General features: G+C 33.9%; 1 long non-coding RNA gene across 1 annotated transcript in view; it reads right to left on the reverse strand.

The window, feature by feature from the left end:
- LOC105513404 overlaps positions 1–7,971 on the reverse strand; it is a 32,460-nt gene extending 24,489 nt beyond the window's left edge. Inside the window, exon 1 of the long non-coding RNA XR_001002022.1 lies at positions 7,863–7,971. This is a non-coding gene — a long non-coding RNA (uncharacterized LOC105513404). The remainder of the gene's footprint in view (positions 1–7,862) is intronic.
- Between the last annotated feature and the right edge of the window lie 10,186 nt (positions 7,972–18,157).

An 18,157-nucleotide genomic window follows, 5' to 3' on the forward strand; every position in this document is an offset into this window, starting at 1 on the left:
TTCTGAACCACATGACATGTTACAGAATACTGACATATGCATTCTTCTAAAATTTTGTAACTTTCTGTTTAACATTATATATAGTTCATCTGCTTTTAATGGGCTGCATCTATAAGACACTTCATTTCCATGGCAGTCACACATATGATGAACATTTTACCAATTTCAAAAGCAGATGGCACTATTCCAATTATTATTATTCCATTTGTTTGAATGTATTTTAAACAGATTGTTTATTTAAAATGTTATTTTGTGACTCTGAGGGCTTACTCATATATTGCTTTTCTTATTGTGTCCTGTGTATTTAATTTTACACCCTTGAAAACATACAGTTCAAATAGCAAGGTGGCCAAATTTTGCTTAAGAAAGAACCCTCAGACTCTACTTCTTTTTGTGCTATTATATACAATTTGTCTTCCTCAAATAATTTTAAAAAATATTGTCTTTCATGTGTATCATCCCTTTATCCTTCTTGTACTTAATACAGAACTTAAGATCCTTTGGGACAGGCGCTGTGGCTCAAACTTGTAATCCCAGCCCCTAGGGAGGCTGAGGCAGGTGGATCACTTGAGGTCAGGAGATAGAGACCAGCCTGGCCAACACGGCAAAACTCCGTCCCTACTAAAAAATACAAAAATTAACTGGGTGTGGTGGCGCACACCTTTAGTCCCAGCTACTCAGGAGGCTGAGGCACAAGAATGGCTTGAGCCTGGGAGGCAGAGGTTGCAGTGAGCCGAGATGGCGCCACAGCACTCCAGCCTGGGTAGCAGGGTGAGACCCTGCCTCAAAAAATAAAATAAAATAAAATAAAATCTTAAACAATTTGAAATTCACAATTATTATTTTACTACTAGGCTTCAGTGAAATCATAAGATCATGGAGTCAGTCAAAAAATAAACATTTTAAGAAGCTTCTGGATCAGATTTTTGGTTACAAGAACTAAATAGCTCCAATTATATTTTCTTATGCGATGGAAAGGTAAACTTTTTTACGTTATTTGAAAAGCTTGATGTCCTAAATATTTAAAAAATTGATCTAATTCTGTGCAGCCTGTTTTGGGTGAAACAAAGACCAGGAGACTCTCTTTTCCTGTATCTTTAAACTAGTACATAACTTCTGTTTAAGGGTCTAGTGACAACTGTAATGGATAATTTACAACCTACAGGGCTTCTGGATTAAATAACAGAGGTTCTGTAAACCAACAGGCTTCAGACTTCAGTGAAAGCACCGAAAGCACTGTAATTTGTTTATTGCCTTTTCTCAGTTCCTCAATTACAATTGATCTCTGCTAAACAGTCTAGTGTTGCTAATTGTTGGGAAAGGGGGAAAATAACTTAATCTTTATAGACATCTTCTAGCCAAGGATTTCTCCTTATAATTCAGTGCCATAATCTTACCTAAGCACAGATAAATGGAATCCATACACCTAACCATAACAAGTACTTTCAAAATTAATGTATAAACAATCAAAGTTGAAGTAGCTGTGCTTGGAACAGAAAAAAAAAAAATGGTGACTGATTGTATCTGATATAGAGCCAATGACAGACAAACAAGAGTACTTGATTAGAGCTCTTGTCTTGCCAGATCACTTATTTGAATTCTACTGATAGGAGTTTAATCAACACTTAATCTCCTTATCATGTCTAGGGTGTTGATCAACTTTAAGTACTTAACATTATACAGAACCCCTACAGGCATTTCCACTTCAAAGCCTGAAGTGCAATGGTTAGGTGTCTCCTGATCTTATTTTTCTCCATTAAGGGTGTTGAAAAGAAATGCTGTCATCATCAGCTAATCATGTTCTAATTTAGTTTGTTTAAACTTCCGAATTGTTTGTTTAAGAAAAGTTTGACTTATTTATAGTAAATCTTCATTTTCTGAACCCACCATTTTAGAAATTGAAAATATACTATATATATACGTATGTGGGTTTGTATAAAATATGTTCCAGTTTACAGTTTAACTTCTGAATTATTTTAGAAAGTCTTGCCTTATTTATGCTAAATCTTTGTTTTCTTGACCCAGTATATTGGAAATTAAAGAAATACATACACGTATACATATATGTGTGCTTGTAGTTACTCTAACGTCTCACTTCAATATAGTGTCAGTAGAAGATCCAAATGGACAAGTAGTACATTAAAACACAAATTAAAAACATCCTTCAAATATTTTCAACATTATGTTACAGGTAAAGTTCAATGACATTTTTTGTCACTCCCTCACTCCTTAGTGAGGATTCCACATTTCCACATTAAAGTTATTCTTTTATTCCTTATAGTATCCTAATGAGAGAGAACAGGTATATTGACTACATATTTGCTAAACATTAAAACCATATACTAAAAAAAAATAAAAAAATAAAATCATATACTTCATTGTAAGGTGTCCTCCTGAGTATTATCTATCCATAATGATTGTTTACCAGAATTTAAGTATATGTCATGTGAATTGTTTTCATGTCTGCAGAACAGACTAAAGTTACTTGTTTAAAAAAAAATTAAAGTAAAATTATCGAAATTGATAAACTAATGAAAACTACATAAACCAAATATTATGTATCTAGAAATGATAATTTTTACATTTGATGTTTAATATACTTTTATTAGTATTTCAGTTGCTTCAAGTGTTCAGTTGTCTACTAAATTTTTTATGGCAGCATATATCCAAAACAATGCCTAATATCTCTATTTTTGTGTAATGCACTTCAGCTGGAAGATATCAAGAAAGGAAAGATATTTTACTATTTGGAAAGAGCAGGAAATTCCAAATTTCAGCCCAATTCATGTTAATTATTTACAAAAAAAATCAGAACCAAATAAAAAAAATCTCAATTATTTTGTTTTCTCAAATTATTTCATTATTTACCTTTTTTTCAGTCCAAAATACCAGAAATACTTTAGGGTCTTTGTTTTTATTTTATTTTATCTGAAATAAGTTTACTCATTCCTAATTTTAAATATAAACATAGGCTAAGTTGAATGTTAATATCTGACCATCCAAAAGTGATTGATTGATTGATTGATTTTATTAGGAGATTCTCATTTGAAATAGAGGCTTGAGACTAACTGTCCAAATAAAAGATAAAGAAGGCAAAGCATTTCAGATGTTTCAATTTTCATAGAAGGATTTGCAGCAATTTTATTGATTTGAAAATTTCTGCAAACCTTTATAAAAATTACTTTACGGCCTTTCACTTAATTCAGAAAGAAGGGAACTGTGACAACTGCCCCTAAACTGTCAAATATATGATATTTAAAAGATAAATTAATATTGTAAATAAAGCTAACCCTTTATAAAAGATATTTTAGAAATCTGTTTCAATAATGTAATTAAAACAAATACATGATAGAAAACTTGATTTATGTGATGACGTTCTACTAATCTTTGAATTACTAATAGGATTCATTAAATTTAAATTTGGAAAGATCAGGCATCTCAAAAAATAAGTAACATTAAACTAAATAACAATGTTGGCTAAGTAGCACTGAGGCATAAACAGGGAAAAATAAAAAGTCTATTATTTCCTAACTACGAATGCTTTCTAAAGTAACTCAGATGCTTCCATTTTATTTGAGTATTGCTTTTTGTTTCCTCTATTAAGTAGTGCTTAAAAACCACGACTTCAGTCAATCAGTAAACAGGATCATTACTTCTAAGTGTTTCAGATTCTAAATCCAGGGTTTCATTTAATTTTCCTTGCAGAATAATGCATATAGATGAGGATGTCAAATTGCAAATAACCTGTATTAGAATAGCATTTACAGTGCTTATGGTAAGTAATCAACATTATTGACTTAGCTTAGGGATTTAGAATGCTGAAAAACACTAACAGAATAAATTGATTGGAAGAATAGAAAAGTACATCACTGTGTTAAAGATTTGAAATGAAAGTGAAACGCATTATATGATTTTGTAGTTTAAGAGTACATGTGCATATATAGATATGCACGTAGATGGATAATGTGGGCATTATTGATTTAAATTCCCCATTGGGATTAAAGAGAGAATGCCTAGTTTCGTTTCAATGGTAATGTTGATATTCATTATCAATATGATAAAATACAAATTGGTGGCTCTGTAATACAGATTTAATGCCCCTGCTGAACTTTTTTCCATTAGTAGCTAATGGCTATTCCCGTTTACCTTCTATGACTCCAAATGCTCATTTCATCTTTTTTCTGTGATCATCACAGTTATACAGGAAATGATTTTGCTAAAAACAAAAATATTCTACTTTATTTTAAAAATGATAGAGCTTGCATCTGTAAACATGACTTTAATTTATGCCTTCTATGATGTGTCAGCATTCTGAAAAAGAATCTTGTTCTGCATTTATAAAATAGAAGTGAAAAATTTCATAACTTGGAATAGTTAGTAAGAAAAAGGCTTGTTGCACTTATTAAAGTAAAACATTTTCCTCTCAGAAGAGTTTATGTTTTTAACATATATGCATAAAGTGAGCATTTGATTTCCATTACTAAAAATCTTTTTATCATGATAAACAAATCTATTCATTAAATTGCCTTTCTCTTCTATATAGCAACAGCTTATTTTTAGAATGACTTTCAACCACTAAGTTGAATTTATTTTAAAGAAAGAAGAGTATAAAAACTCTTATTAATTTATTTTAATTAAACCCATTACAATAATCCCTGGAGAGAAAACAATTAAACATTGAATAAGAAACCATAAAAAATCAAGTTCATTTCCTCTTTGCATTTGAGTTCCCTTAGTCATCTCTTTTTTCCCAAATGAAGCCTTTAAGAATTGTAGGGTTTTTTAAGTGAAATAGCATAATTTTAAATGAGGTTATGATACTAGTACTTAATATTAATGCACATCTACTATATACCAACACTATTCTAAGCACTTAATGTGCTCACTTAATTCTCCTAAACAAACTTATAAGATAGAAATTCATTATTTTTCTCATTTTACATTAAGGGAAATTCAAAGCATACTATCAATAAAATGAAAAGGCAAACCACAGAATGGGAGAAAATATTTGCAAATCATATGTCACATATGCGAATTAAAACCACAATGAGATACCACTTCACAACTACGATAACGGCCATAATCAAAAAGACAGATAATAGTAAGTGTTGGCCAGAATGTGGAGAAATTGAGACCCACATACACTGCTGGTAGAAGAAAATAGTGTAGTTTCTTTGGAAAAGAGTTTGAGACATCCTTAAAAGGTCAAACTGAGTTGCCATGTGACTCAGCAATTCTACTCCGAGGTATATACACAAGAGAAGTGGAAACACATGCCCACACAAAAACTTATACAAATGTTCATATCGGCATTATTCATGATAGTCCAAAAGTGGATAGAGCCCATATGTCTATCAACTGATAAACGGGTAAATAAATACGATGTATTCAACGTACAATAGAATATTATCTGACAATAAAAGGGGTTAAAGTGTTGATACATGCTACAACATGGATGAGTCTTGTAAATATTATGCCAAGTGAAAGAAGCTAGACAGAAAAGACTACATATTACATAATTCCATTTATGTGAAGTGTCCAAAATAGGCAAATCCTTACAGGCAGCAAGTCAGGCAATGGCTGCCTATGATTAAGGGGGTTAGAAGAAATAGAGGGTGACTGCTAAGAAGAGGTGATACCCTCTTCTTGAGGTGATTAAAATGTTCTAAAAATGATTGTGGTTGTGCACAACTCTGAATATAGTAAAAAACATTGACCTATATACTTTAAATAGGCAAATTGTATGGTATATAAACTATATCTCAATAAAGCCGATATAGATACACATATATACACACACATATATATGTGTGTATCTTTTGAAAGATATTAAGGACGGTACTTGCCCTGAATGACTGTAAAGGGTACTCCTGGAATAAACATGCAGAGTCTGGTCCCTGGGTCTGTGTATGCAACTATTAAGCTTACTGATTCTGCTTATGGTAGTTTTGCTCTTCAGTGTGATAACTGATTTCACTGAATCAAATATCTTGTTTAAAAAGCCACCATATTGCATGGCTCCAAATAAAAGGTTTCTGAGTGAACACTGATGGATACTTCTTTCCAATGAAACAATATGATGTATGGTGAGTAATGATGTTGACTAAGTCATTTCAAGATGCTAAGAAGGTTAATTTTGAATATCCAGATTCTTGACAAAATCAGCAAAACCTGCAAAGAATGGAGCACATTTAGTTGCTAACAACAATGAAAAATTCTTCACAGCTACTTAGCGTTTACATTTTTATTACCTTACTCCCCAAAGAGTTGCAGTTATCATCCAATCATGTTTTTAGTTTAGGGGATAAAAAGGACAAATGTCAAAATATATTTATTATGTTATTATATGTCATTATCTCCATTTCCTTTAGGATTCTGTTGAAGACTTTTGGAAATTTCAGAATGGATTTACAGAACTTTAGGGCAAAGGAACCTAAGAGAACATCTAGTAAAATTGTACAACTGAAGAAAGTTTAACTTAAAGAAGTTAATTTATAAAGTCACTAGGTTCAACAGAGAATAAAACTAAAGTTGTCATCAACATCTTCACAACAATAACAAAAGAAATAATTAGTACTTATTAAAAATATTATAGTCAAGGCAACTCATTACACACTCCTTATCTCGTTTGACTTTCCTTGCAACTCTCTGTAAAATAGGTACTATTATTGTTTCCATTGTATAGACAAGAAAGCTGAAGACAAGGCAAGTAATTTGCCCAAATCATAGACCAGCAAATAATGAATTTGGGATTTAAACTCAAGCCTTTCTGATGTATTCTTAGACATCTTACTATACCTTAATCATAATCAATTCAGCAATCTCATCCTTTTTTATTAATTAAAAAAATTAAGGGAGCTTTTATCAGGAACACCATGACTAATTTGAATCATGTAACAAAATTGAGTCATAAAATAAATATTTGTTCATATGGTATTTATTATATTCATTTATTACCTTAATATTTTTAAAAATAAAATATAATTGAAGCATAAAATAAAATTTATCATAAAAAGAATCAATTAGCCAGAATTTGGATTTGAGGAGATATTGTGACAGATTGTAACCTTCAGTCCTGAACAATATATAATGGCAATAAACTGTTTTCTCATCCTGATGCATAAATAAGACAGATTTATACCAGAGAAATGCACTTGCAGTAAATAATACACAGTTAATTTAATACCTTTTTTGAAGTTATTCGTGTAGCTTATAATAAAGCCTTGCCTCCAAAAATGATAGAATTAAATCACTTTGGAGACCCAAAGATATATTAGTCATCATTCACAGCATCAAGACCTCTACAGCAGGAGACACAAGAGTGTAGATGTCTTTGTAATTGCATGTGTTGCTCACTTAGAATGAGCCCAGTCTAGTTACCCAGTATTCCCCTCTGCCTGTCATTCCTCTGCCTGGAATGACTTCTCTGTTCTCTATTCCACAGGAGTGCCAATGTCCAATCCTCTCTCCTTGAGATTTTCAACTTGGAGTTCCTGGAGTTACTTATGACCTCTAGCTCATAATTGGTTTTGCCCTGCCTCAATTTCAAAGGTAATTAGCTAGAATCAACGTTATCCATGCTATAACTTACATACTAATCATATGTTACTGATCATACATTTTATTGACTTGAGGTTGTTTTCACGTGTTTATTTTTCCTTCTGCCAAAGTGATCATACAGTTCCTATGAAGAAAGACTCTAAATTTCTATTGATTTTTCATCCAGATTTTACTGCGAAAGTTACTCATACATATACACTGGAAGAGGCTTAACGGCTTTAATGTACATGACAGTGAACAAAAACAAAAAATATATATATATTCTTTTTTTTTAATTGATTTCACATCTGCCACCCACACACCTCATGGAAGCTGTCCACTGGGGCTCTATCAGTTCCTGATGTGTCATTAGGCTGCAGATTCCTCTGCTTTAGGAACTGATCACAGCCACATGGGTGAAAGGTCCATTCTCAATATAATAGAATCATGTTATATTGTAGCATAGTATATTATAAGAAGATAATGGCATTTGCATCATTATTTTTTCTTTGAGAAATTCAATCTTTTCACTTACATTAGTATTGATCATGTTTTTCTGTTTATTAACTGTGATTCATAAATCTGCATTTGGAAATAAACAAGTTCTCCCCTTAAAGAGATAAGATATTTGGGTGTTAATATCCTTTATTTTTTCTTAAGTTTTTTTAAGCTTTTAGATGAGATTCTGATGTTCGCGACGAATTATTTTGAGACAGTGAGCAAATTCTAGATCCATGCCATCTCTATCACACCAAACAGTGATCTAATCCTCCCATTCCATATACTTATAAGAAAAAAAAAGTCTTGTTTGCCCATTTGATCTTCCCTATTTTATCCCTAGGAATATTAGGATTTCCATTCATTTCTGCTGGGACTGAAAAGCTTAGTTCTGCTGCAGGCTAGACTGGGGATATGCTCCATGAAGCAGCAGCTCAGAGCCTATTTCTCATTGCATGTTATTGCTGATGCTGCAGATGCTCCAAAGGGCTGCACCTTGGGTGTCTTGCATTATTTTTATAGGCATTTATTTGGGTTCATTACTCCAGCAGCTAGGTCATACCTCTATCCACATTCTGCAGGGTTCCCCAGTAGACACAGCTTTGTGTGACCACTGGTTTGAGTCTCCTGTTAATGATGATAGCCCCATTCTCTGGGGTGGTGGATGGGGCTCTTCCTGTAAGTTCTGTTCATACCATGTCACGTAGCTAGTACTGCATAATACTCAATTGGGTTTTCTATTCTCCTACCTGCTATTCATCTTTATATATTTTGCTTAGTATCCTTAAATACTGTAATTCCTAATCTGAAAAGTTTATGTACCATACAGAATTATATTATAATAGATTAGCGTTAAATACCAATAGCAACAACAAAAACTTGTTTAAGAAGCTCAGAAGCTCCTGTGATTTCAATTAAATATAGACCAGAAAAGATTTGGTGTTCTTTCCTACAAACAAGTTTAGGAAAAAATAAAAGAGGTGTTATGTAGCTTTTTTTCTACCAGGAAATTTTAATATTGCATTATTGAAATATGAAAATGTAAAATGTAAATGCATTATCGTTTCATTGCTTAACTCTATGTATCGCTCTGCATTTGAAACGCATTTCATCAGTTCTACAGGTTCACAGTACTTTATCCACAATCCCAAAACCCTAAAAGATCTGAAAACCAAGTATTTTCAAACGGTTGGTGGAAACACATTTGTGTTTCATCTACACATTTGGTGGAAACACATTTGGTGGAAAAATCTGACTCAAATCAACATCTATCCACTTAGTGGAAATGGTCATATATTTTATTTTAGAAATGGTTATAAGCTTGATTTGAGGGTATTGTCCCGGTCCTCACTGGCAATGTGATGTATATGCACTGCACTATCTTTCTCAGTCTAAAAACTCTAAATCATGAAAACATGTTTGGCCCCAGTAGCTTTATATACAGGGTCATGGATCCATGGCTATCCAGCTGAATGCTAGAACTAACATAGGAACTATGCCTAATGTGTATGTATGTATCTATCTACATATATAAATATACAAAAACCCTAATAAACCCACAAAATTGGAATAAGAAGGCAAGAATCAGAAGAAAAATTAAGAATATGTTATACTTCAGCCTATATTCAACATTATACTGTACAGAATAAAATTTAAAACACCACAAATGACCACAAATAGGGTATTGGCTAAATGTATTTAGCCACATCTGTAAAAGGGATACAGGTAACCATAAAAACGACACTACTACAGAGTATTTGATGACATAAAAAATGTTTATAGTACATTATTGACAGAAAAGCAGGTCATCAACAATTCAAATAAAATAAAACTTTTATAAACCCGTATACATACATATAAATTAATGTGAGCAAATACACAAGAATAGACTAATGGTTATTTCTGGATGATGGGCTTTTCAATGGTTTTTATTTTCTACCCTTTGGTTTTTCTTTAATTTCTTTTTATCATAAAATTGTATTGCTTCTTTTTTAAAGCTTTTGTTTTATTTGATAAGAAAGCCTAAGAGAACATGGAAGAAATAATCTGGACAAATAGTTGAAAGAAAAGCAGGTGACGACTAAGCCTCAAATGCTAAATAATCACATGCCTTTCCCTTGCTGTATATATGAAGAGCTGGTTCAGTGTTTGTTTGCTCTGGTGGGTAAAAGTTCATTTCATGAAAAGAGAATTACACGGAAAATCACAGCGAAATTTTAGCATTTATGGGCTGTGCTTTATATATGAAGATGATGTTACTGACTCCTTGACACTGAGGAAACTTCAGTATTTCTTCATGGCTGCAATTACCCAATTTGGGAAATGAACGAGACACCAGAGCTTCATCTAGATGACAGTTTAGACAGAAAGTGCTGTGGCTGCCTTTATTTTTTTTTTATTTTTTTTTTAGTTCCAACTGCATGCAGCAAAGCAGTAATGTACAGCCCTAAACTCCCATTCTCTTCAAATAGTACACGCTCTTTAAATAAACAGTGTTTTAAATTAAGAATGTAAATATTACTCCCACTCAGCAAACTATAAGTGGCATCATCTTTGTTGTTATAATACAATATGTTAATAAGTATATAAAATCCTTTTTGATCGAAATGCTGCATAACAGAAAAAAGTTTTGCAGTGAGAATAAGCATTAATCTGGGCATTTTGGGGAGTTCATATCACAAAACTTTGAAAGCCAATCTAAATATTGATCTAAACTGCCCATACTAATCTCCAGGTCTTCAAGCCATACAATTCCATATTCAGGATGATTCTTTCTAGATTGGGAGCTGATGGTAAAGGTTATAAAGTATTTTGTTAATGAATCAGCAAATATCTATTAAATCTCCTTCATTTATATGACCTCTTTATTTTTAAAAACTAAAGAATGTGTCATTTCTTGTCCTTGGAGAACTTATATTCTACTTGGAAAAAACAAAAATTCCTAGATGTAAGTTAAATCATAACTCAAAATTTCAAAATAGTCTATGTCAAGAGATGTTATAAGCCTGCACATGATTAAAGGCTAAATATCTGCAAGTATGTTTAAGTCAGAATATTGTTTCCTGGGGTTTGGAGATACATGATGCAAGTCCATGAAGAGGGGAGGGCTTCAAACATGCCTTGAGAAGTTGCAGGATATGAGCAGAGAAGAGGAAGAACATTCCAGATGGGGCAATAGTATGAGGCAAGATTCAGAGAAGTCAAAAACAAAGCTATATAACAGCTAAGATTCCCTGGGGAATTACTATGTGCAACGTACTGTCACATAATTTAATCCTCACAAAAACTCTGTGAGATTGGTACAAATATGAACCTGTTCATGACCATCCTGCCTAATAAGGACTCTCCACCATTCCCATTCTCCATCTCTGTCTATTTATTAGTCTGATACATTTTGTTAATGAAACTTTCATTATCAAAAAGTATATAATTCATTAATTTGTTTACTTCTTTAATGCAAGCTGCTGGAGGGCTGGGACTTGTTCAGCTACAATATCCCTAGTACCTGAAACAATTCCTGGATCAGAGTAACACACAGTATGTACTCATCAACAGTATCATCCCTTTTATGAATGAAGACCCTAATGGGCAATGAAGGGTTAAATAACTAGCCCAATATCACACAATCAGAATCTGAACTCAGTACTCTTTTTGCTCCAAAACGACATGTTATACTATCCCCCAGTGAATCATTAGAAAACAATAAGTTGGTCCCTTTAGAAGAATATATAAATTTCCTTGGCTTTTTGTTTTATTTATTTATTGTTCATTGGCATCCTAATAATAAGAAATAAAATTACAATCGAAGTTTAGTGTCAGACTATAAAGACCTTGATTTTCAGGTTAAGATTTCTGAATTTTATTATGAGAAGACATTCTAGAATGTAAACAGAGTTAGGGAGAATTAATGTATCTGTCATCATGTTGGAGATGGGAATGAGGAAGTCTAAGCCTAAAACCAGAGCCTTAAGAGATTGCCAAGAGGAGCGGCAAGTGTGTTGATGTCTGGACTAGGATTTAGCAGTGTACAGGAAAGAAAGAAAAAATACTAGAGGAATTACAGAGAAAATTTAATTTTTCTTCTGCAATTCTCTGCCTGCAAAGTCTTTCACCAATTCTCCTCTCCTCTATGGGGATCTTAGTCTTCAAGACTGGCACAAAGCTAGATTCTTCTGGGATTTCTCCTCCAACATTTCTGGGTGCAAAGCCTTTGGAGCACTTTACTCATGTTCACCTAGTGTCACACCAGAGTACAATATAGCTAACAACAGAGGGAAAGAAGAAAGCTGCAGAGGTCTTCTGAGAGCCCTTGAGATCTACAACTAGGTCTTATTCATCTGTTTATCTCCAGCATCTAGTACAGTATTGGAGGCTGTGATGGTTCATTTTATGCCTCACCTGCACTGAGTCATAGGATACCCAGACATCTGGTTAAATGCTTGTATTAGTCCATTTTCGTGCTGCTGATAAAGACATACCCAAGACTAGGCTATTTACAAAAGAAAGAGGTTTAATGGGCTTACAGTTCCACATGACTGGGGAGGCCTCACAATCATGGTGGAAAGTAAAAGGTACATCTCACATGGCGGCAGACAAGAGAAGAGAGCTTATGCAGGGAAACTCCCCTATAAAACCATCAGATCTTGTGAGACTTATTCACTATCATGAGAACAACACAGGAAAGACCTTTCCCCATGATTCAATTACCTCCCACAGGGTCCCTCCCACAACGTGAGGGAATTCAAGATGAGGTTTAGATGAGGACACAGCCAAACCATATCAACGCTATTTCTGGGTGTGTCTGTGAGGGTGTTTCCAGAAGAGATTAGCATTTGAATCAGTGGACTGAGTAAAGTAGATTGCCCTCCCCAGTATGGGTGGGCCTGATCCAATCTGTCAAGAGCCTAAAAAGAACAAAAAGGCAGCTGAGTTTGAACTTGGACAAAAAGTACAAGAATGGCTTGCCGGGCGCGGTGGCTCAAGCCTGTAATCCCAGCACTTTGGGAGGCCGAAACTGGCAGATCACGAGGTCAGGAGATCTAGACCATCCTGGCTAACACGGTGAAACCCCGTCTCTACTAAAAAATACAAAAAACTAGCCGGGCGAGGTGGCGGGCGCCTGTAGTACCAGCTACTCGGGAGGCTGAGGCAGTAGAGTGGCGTGAACCCGGGAGGCGGAGCTTGCAGTGAGCTAAGATCCGGCCACCGCACTCCAGCCTGGGCGACAGAGTGAGACTCCGTCTCAAAAAAAAAAAAAAAAAAAAGAATGGCTTTCCTAGAGCTCCAACTTTTAAATAACCATGGGACTACCAAGCCTTCATAATCTTATGAGCCAGTTTCTCATAACAAATTACATATATATACACATAAACTTATATATGTGTGTGTGTATATATATGTGTGTGTATATATGTAAATATATATATATTGGTTCTGTATCTTTGGAGAACCCTGACTAATATGTGTACTTTTGACACTAATATTTATTTCATAAGCAAAGCAGACACCATGAGATTGTCAGGCCGGGTATTGGAGAGAGGTGGCCATTCTGACAGAAATGGGCCTTCCAAAACTGCACTGAAACAAAGGCTTGGGACTTATTGACAAATAGGAACATCCAGAAGAGGAGCCAGGGAAGATGGAAAGTGTAATTGTACACACTAAATAAGGTCAAGTGACAGCCAGAGAGCCAAGTTGAAATGTTCAGCTAGAAGCAAGAGATAGTATCCTGAAGTTCTGAAGATCAAGATCGAAGAGGTGAGATTTGAGTATTATTGACACGAAGACAGAAGTTGAAGATGTGAGAGTAGATATAGCACTTAAATTCACAGCAGCTGTAACAAGACCAAAGACCTAAGAGCTAAACCATGGAATAGGTCCGCACAGAGGAAGCAAGGGGAGATGGAAGTACCCTGTGGAGAACCACAGAAGGAATAATAAAACATGAACTCGTCATTTAATTTTATGCAAATTTATTTTACAAAGCTTCCCTTTTAACACAATGTTTTATGTACTTTTTTTAATATTTAAAATTTAGCTTCTCTGGAGGTAAATGTTAGTAGGCATCCAGTTTCTCCTGCCCTCTCTCTCATGTTATCATCAAATTGTGACTATTTTGGCAAATAACTGTGTGTTGATTTATATTAGGATACAGTTTAAAGTTTTCCATCTGGTCAAACAAATATCATATAGTCACCAAAATGAGCCCAGAATACACTGATTGAAAAGATTGTGCAAGCTTCAATAATTCCTCTTGATTATCATTAACCATATGTATTGCATTTTTAAATTATTCTAACAGATACTTAGTATTAACAGACTGTAATTCCCCAGCAAGGTATAAAATAGGCATTAAAACTATTTCTAAACTATCATCTAGGATGATGTATAAAGCATTCCACATAATAGCAGACTAAGTATCATAAAATATTAGTCAAGTACTAACATAGCCATTAATAGTCCTCTTTAACAAAAGGCAATTTCGCAGCTTCATTTACCAACTGGAATATCCCACGTCTACTTCATAATTATGCTTTTTATTAATCTCTGTAAATTTTAGTTAGTGCTTTTTGGCAATTTCTTAACACTAGTGCCCTGGATGTTGTTAAAATGGATTCATGGCTTTAAAAGTAATATATATCACTTGTATATATTTAACTGTAGGTGATTTGACTTGTATTGTGGCAATCAGCTTTTTTAATACCCTATTATATGTTTAGAATTTATTTTAGTGCAACTAATTTTTAACCTCAATATTTTGCAACATCTCTTTATGATGTTAGTTTTATAAATAGGATATAGAGAACTGGGGGTTGTGGTCAGCCCTAGCTCTCCTCACATTGTTTTGGCCTGAGGCAGGCCTGAGGATGGAATCATTTCAGGTGGATTAGAACCCAGATAAATAACCATAAAAGTCTTGCAACATTATCTCCTCTTTAAAAATATACAGTTCCAACTCTTTTCAATGTGGATGGAGTACAAGAGTAAACAACTTCATTAGGCATGTTAAAGCACATTTTAGAGAAAGTACATTTGGCTGAGAATTATAAGCATCTTTCTGCATCAGCCTTTTTTGAATTTAAGGACAATCTTTCAATTAACTGAGCCTGCTGCTACATACTAAAATGTAGTTTGAGTTAACAGCAGTTTGATTGGACATTCAGAATTACGGCTCCTGGAAGTTCTTAAAAGGTCACCTACTCCTTCTCCCTGCACTTACGCAATTAAAATTGCACTTAAATATGGAATGAAAGGACAGAATGGGGAAAAGCAGATTTATTGAAGACAAACAATAGGCCAAGCACAATTGGAACAGAGATGAATAAATCAAGGCCCTCATCTCAATGAGTTCACAGAGTAACTTGGTTTATAGCCATATAAACAAATAACTGAAATAATGCATGTATAGTTTTGCACAGTGCCTGGCACATAAGTGCTCAGTAAATAATAGTCCTTATTTTATATCCCAATAAAATGCTCACCAAGTACAAGAAGTCATCAAGCTAATGCACAATAGTCCAAAAAAAATGCTCACATTTTAGTCTGCAAGATTGCAAATCAAAGTGATTTCATGGGTTCATTCATTCATTCATTCCTAAAAGGCATTAATGCAGTATAGAGACTAAAAGTGTGCACTATTCAATTTCTGACCTACACTTTAGCACTTAACCAGTTGCTCCCTCATTAGTAAAACAGAGATGTGGCTACTTCACACAAGATTGTTTTGAGGACTGATGAATTTACATGAATTAATACAAGCAAAGCGTCTGACTCCGAGAAAGCATTTAATAAATCTCGAGATTATTTTTTTCCTCAATATGTATCAAACATTTACAGGGCAAATACTAGGTGCTCTTTGGGAACCAAAAAGATTACACCCTTTGCCCCAACCACATCTGCACCATTCTCCTCTCACTCCCTCTGTGGGTCACAGAAACCCTCTTTGTCTTCCTTGACTGCATCACAATTTGCTCCCCCAGCCACTGTACCTTTACTTATATAGCTCCTTCTTCCTGGAAAACTCTTCTCTCCGATCTTTTTCTATACAACTCTCATTAATTTCTCATATTCAGGTCAACTACCCCTTTCTCTGGGAAACTTTTCCTGATTGCTTAGTTTAAACCTTGTTTCTTTGCTACCTGTTATCATAAAACTGAATTTCTTCACTGTACTTATCTCAGTTTGTAATTGTTAATATGATACTTTGGCCAATGTCAGTCTTATCTACTAGAGGATAAGCTCAATGAGGGCAGGCATCTTGTCTATTTTTCTCAAAACTGTATCCCAACTCCTAGCACAGTGCATGGTAGAGTGCATAGTAATCCTTCAATAAATATTTACTGAAGGAATGGATTAATGAATTCGCCATATGACCATTTTAACAATGTAGAATCTTCAAATTTAAGTCTTCTGTTATAAAGACCAAAGTGGGGTTAATGAGGCCAAGAAAGTAGCCACATAGGTTCATTATCTGATTTAATTTTTAAAACAATTCTTGTAAAATTAGAATTATTATTTGCATTTTGCTAAAGAAAACATTGAGCCTAAGAGTGCTCAGAAAGCACAAGATTTCTAGCTAGAAGAAACTAGATTCAAAACACAGATAATTGCTCTATTCTTTTATATTGTACTTCTCTTAAAAAGCTCTACTAAGAGAGATAAGGCTTCATTTAATAATGCATTCCGGTGTTGAAGATAAAACTCCAGAAATTAATAAGTAAGCTCAACTAAGTGTAGTATTTTCTTTCCTCTCCATTTCTAAGCAGCATACTTTTGATACTGGGTCCCACCCATATGAAGAAATTCAGAGACTCTCACTCACCTGCAATAGGTAAGTGAGAGTCTCTGAATTTCTTCTCTTAAATAGTTTCATAGCTGCATTTACCATAATCTAAGAAATGGCATACTTTATCTATAGAATGTTTTGATCCAGTGTCTCATTCCCTAGCCTTAGGCTATAAATATAATGTTTCATTCAGTGCAGTAATATGTGTCCTGAGCTGATAACATTATAGCAAATAATAATCTAGAGATCTCCAAGGAGAGGGCTCCAACCCTCTAATGATTTTTGTGTTGGCTGCTATATATGCTAGAGGTATTTTGTCAGCTCTTAAAATACTATTTCTTAAATTATAAAATTGTTTTAAATTATAAAACCATAAATATATTTGGTAAAACAAAAATCAAAAATAGTACAGGAGAGTATAAAATGAAAAGTGAAATGTTCTATTCTCAAACCATCTCCTGTCCCATTACCAGAGGTGATTTCTTTTAATAATTTCTGTTTTTACCTCTTTTTACAGTGATTAGTACTGTACTTTAAATAAAATATTTATAGTCTATATCTTTATCACTTTCAGATAGTTATCTACCCACTCCCTGCTATCAAAAAATAAAGAACTTAAACCAATTACACTACCTCTCACCCTTCTCCTCTTCCTAATTCTTGATTTTTTGATCATATGTTATTACTTTAATTTCTTTAATAACTACATTTTATCATGAAATATTAACCTCAAGCCTGTATCGATTCTTTAGGCATGAATAGACAATATCTACTTATGATGTTACATTGTTAGACAATATATACTTATTGTGTATTATGTAAGATGAGGAAATTACATCTACATTTCTTCCTCTGCTACCAGCTTCGTACCAATTTCTATTGGCTAAACAATTATTCATATCATCAAGGTCTGCAATACATTATATTCTATATCTATTTTTGCTTTCCACAGTGTGTCTATATATGGTTTCAAAAATTTAAAAACAACATATAGAATTTATATAATTATTACTATTATTATTTAGATAATTTTTACTATGGAATCAGTAGAGTAATCAGAGAGTTTCCAGGTTTCTATAGAATAGTGGTGGCCACCTAAATGTAAATGACCGTATATATTCCAAAAAAAATCTAGGATGGAAAGAGGGCAAATAATATTATCTAGAACTTATACCAACAACAGAACTGGGCAACAGAGAAGACTAAGCTGTGAGTGGAAAAACTAACATTTGACACCAGCAGAGGCAGCTCCTGAGCATTCTCCAGGGCAGAGAGTGAGGGGACAACTCTCCGCTGGGTGAATTTCTGCACAATTTGTGAGGAAAGCACTTTGTT

Source organism: Colobus angolensis, unplaced genomic scaffold (assembly GCF_000951035.1).
Source record: "Colobus angolensis palliatus isolate OR3802 unplaced genomic scaffold, Cang.pa_1.0 Scaffold23, whole genome shotgun sequence".
Taxonomy (NCBI): domain Eukaryota; kingdom Metazoa; phylum Chordata; class Mammalia; order Primates; family Cercopithecidae; genus Colobus; species Colobus angolensis.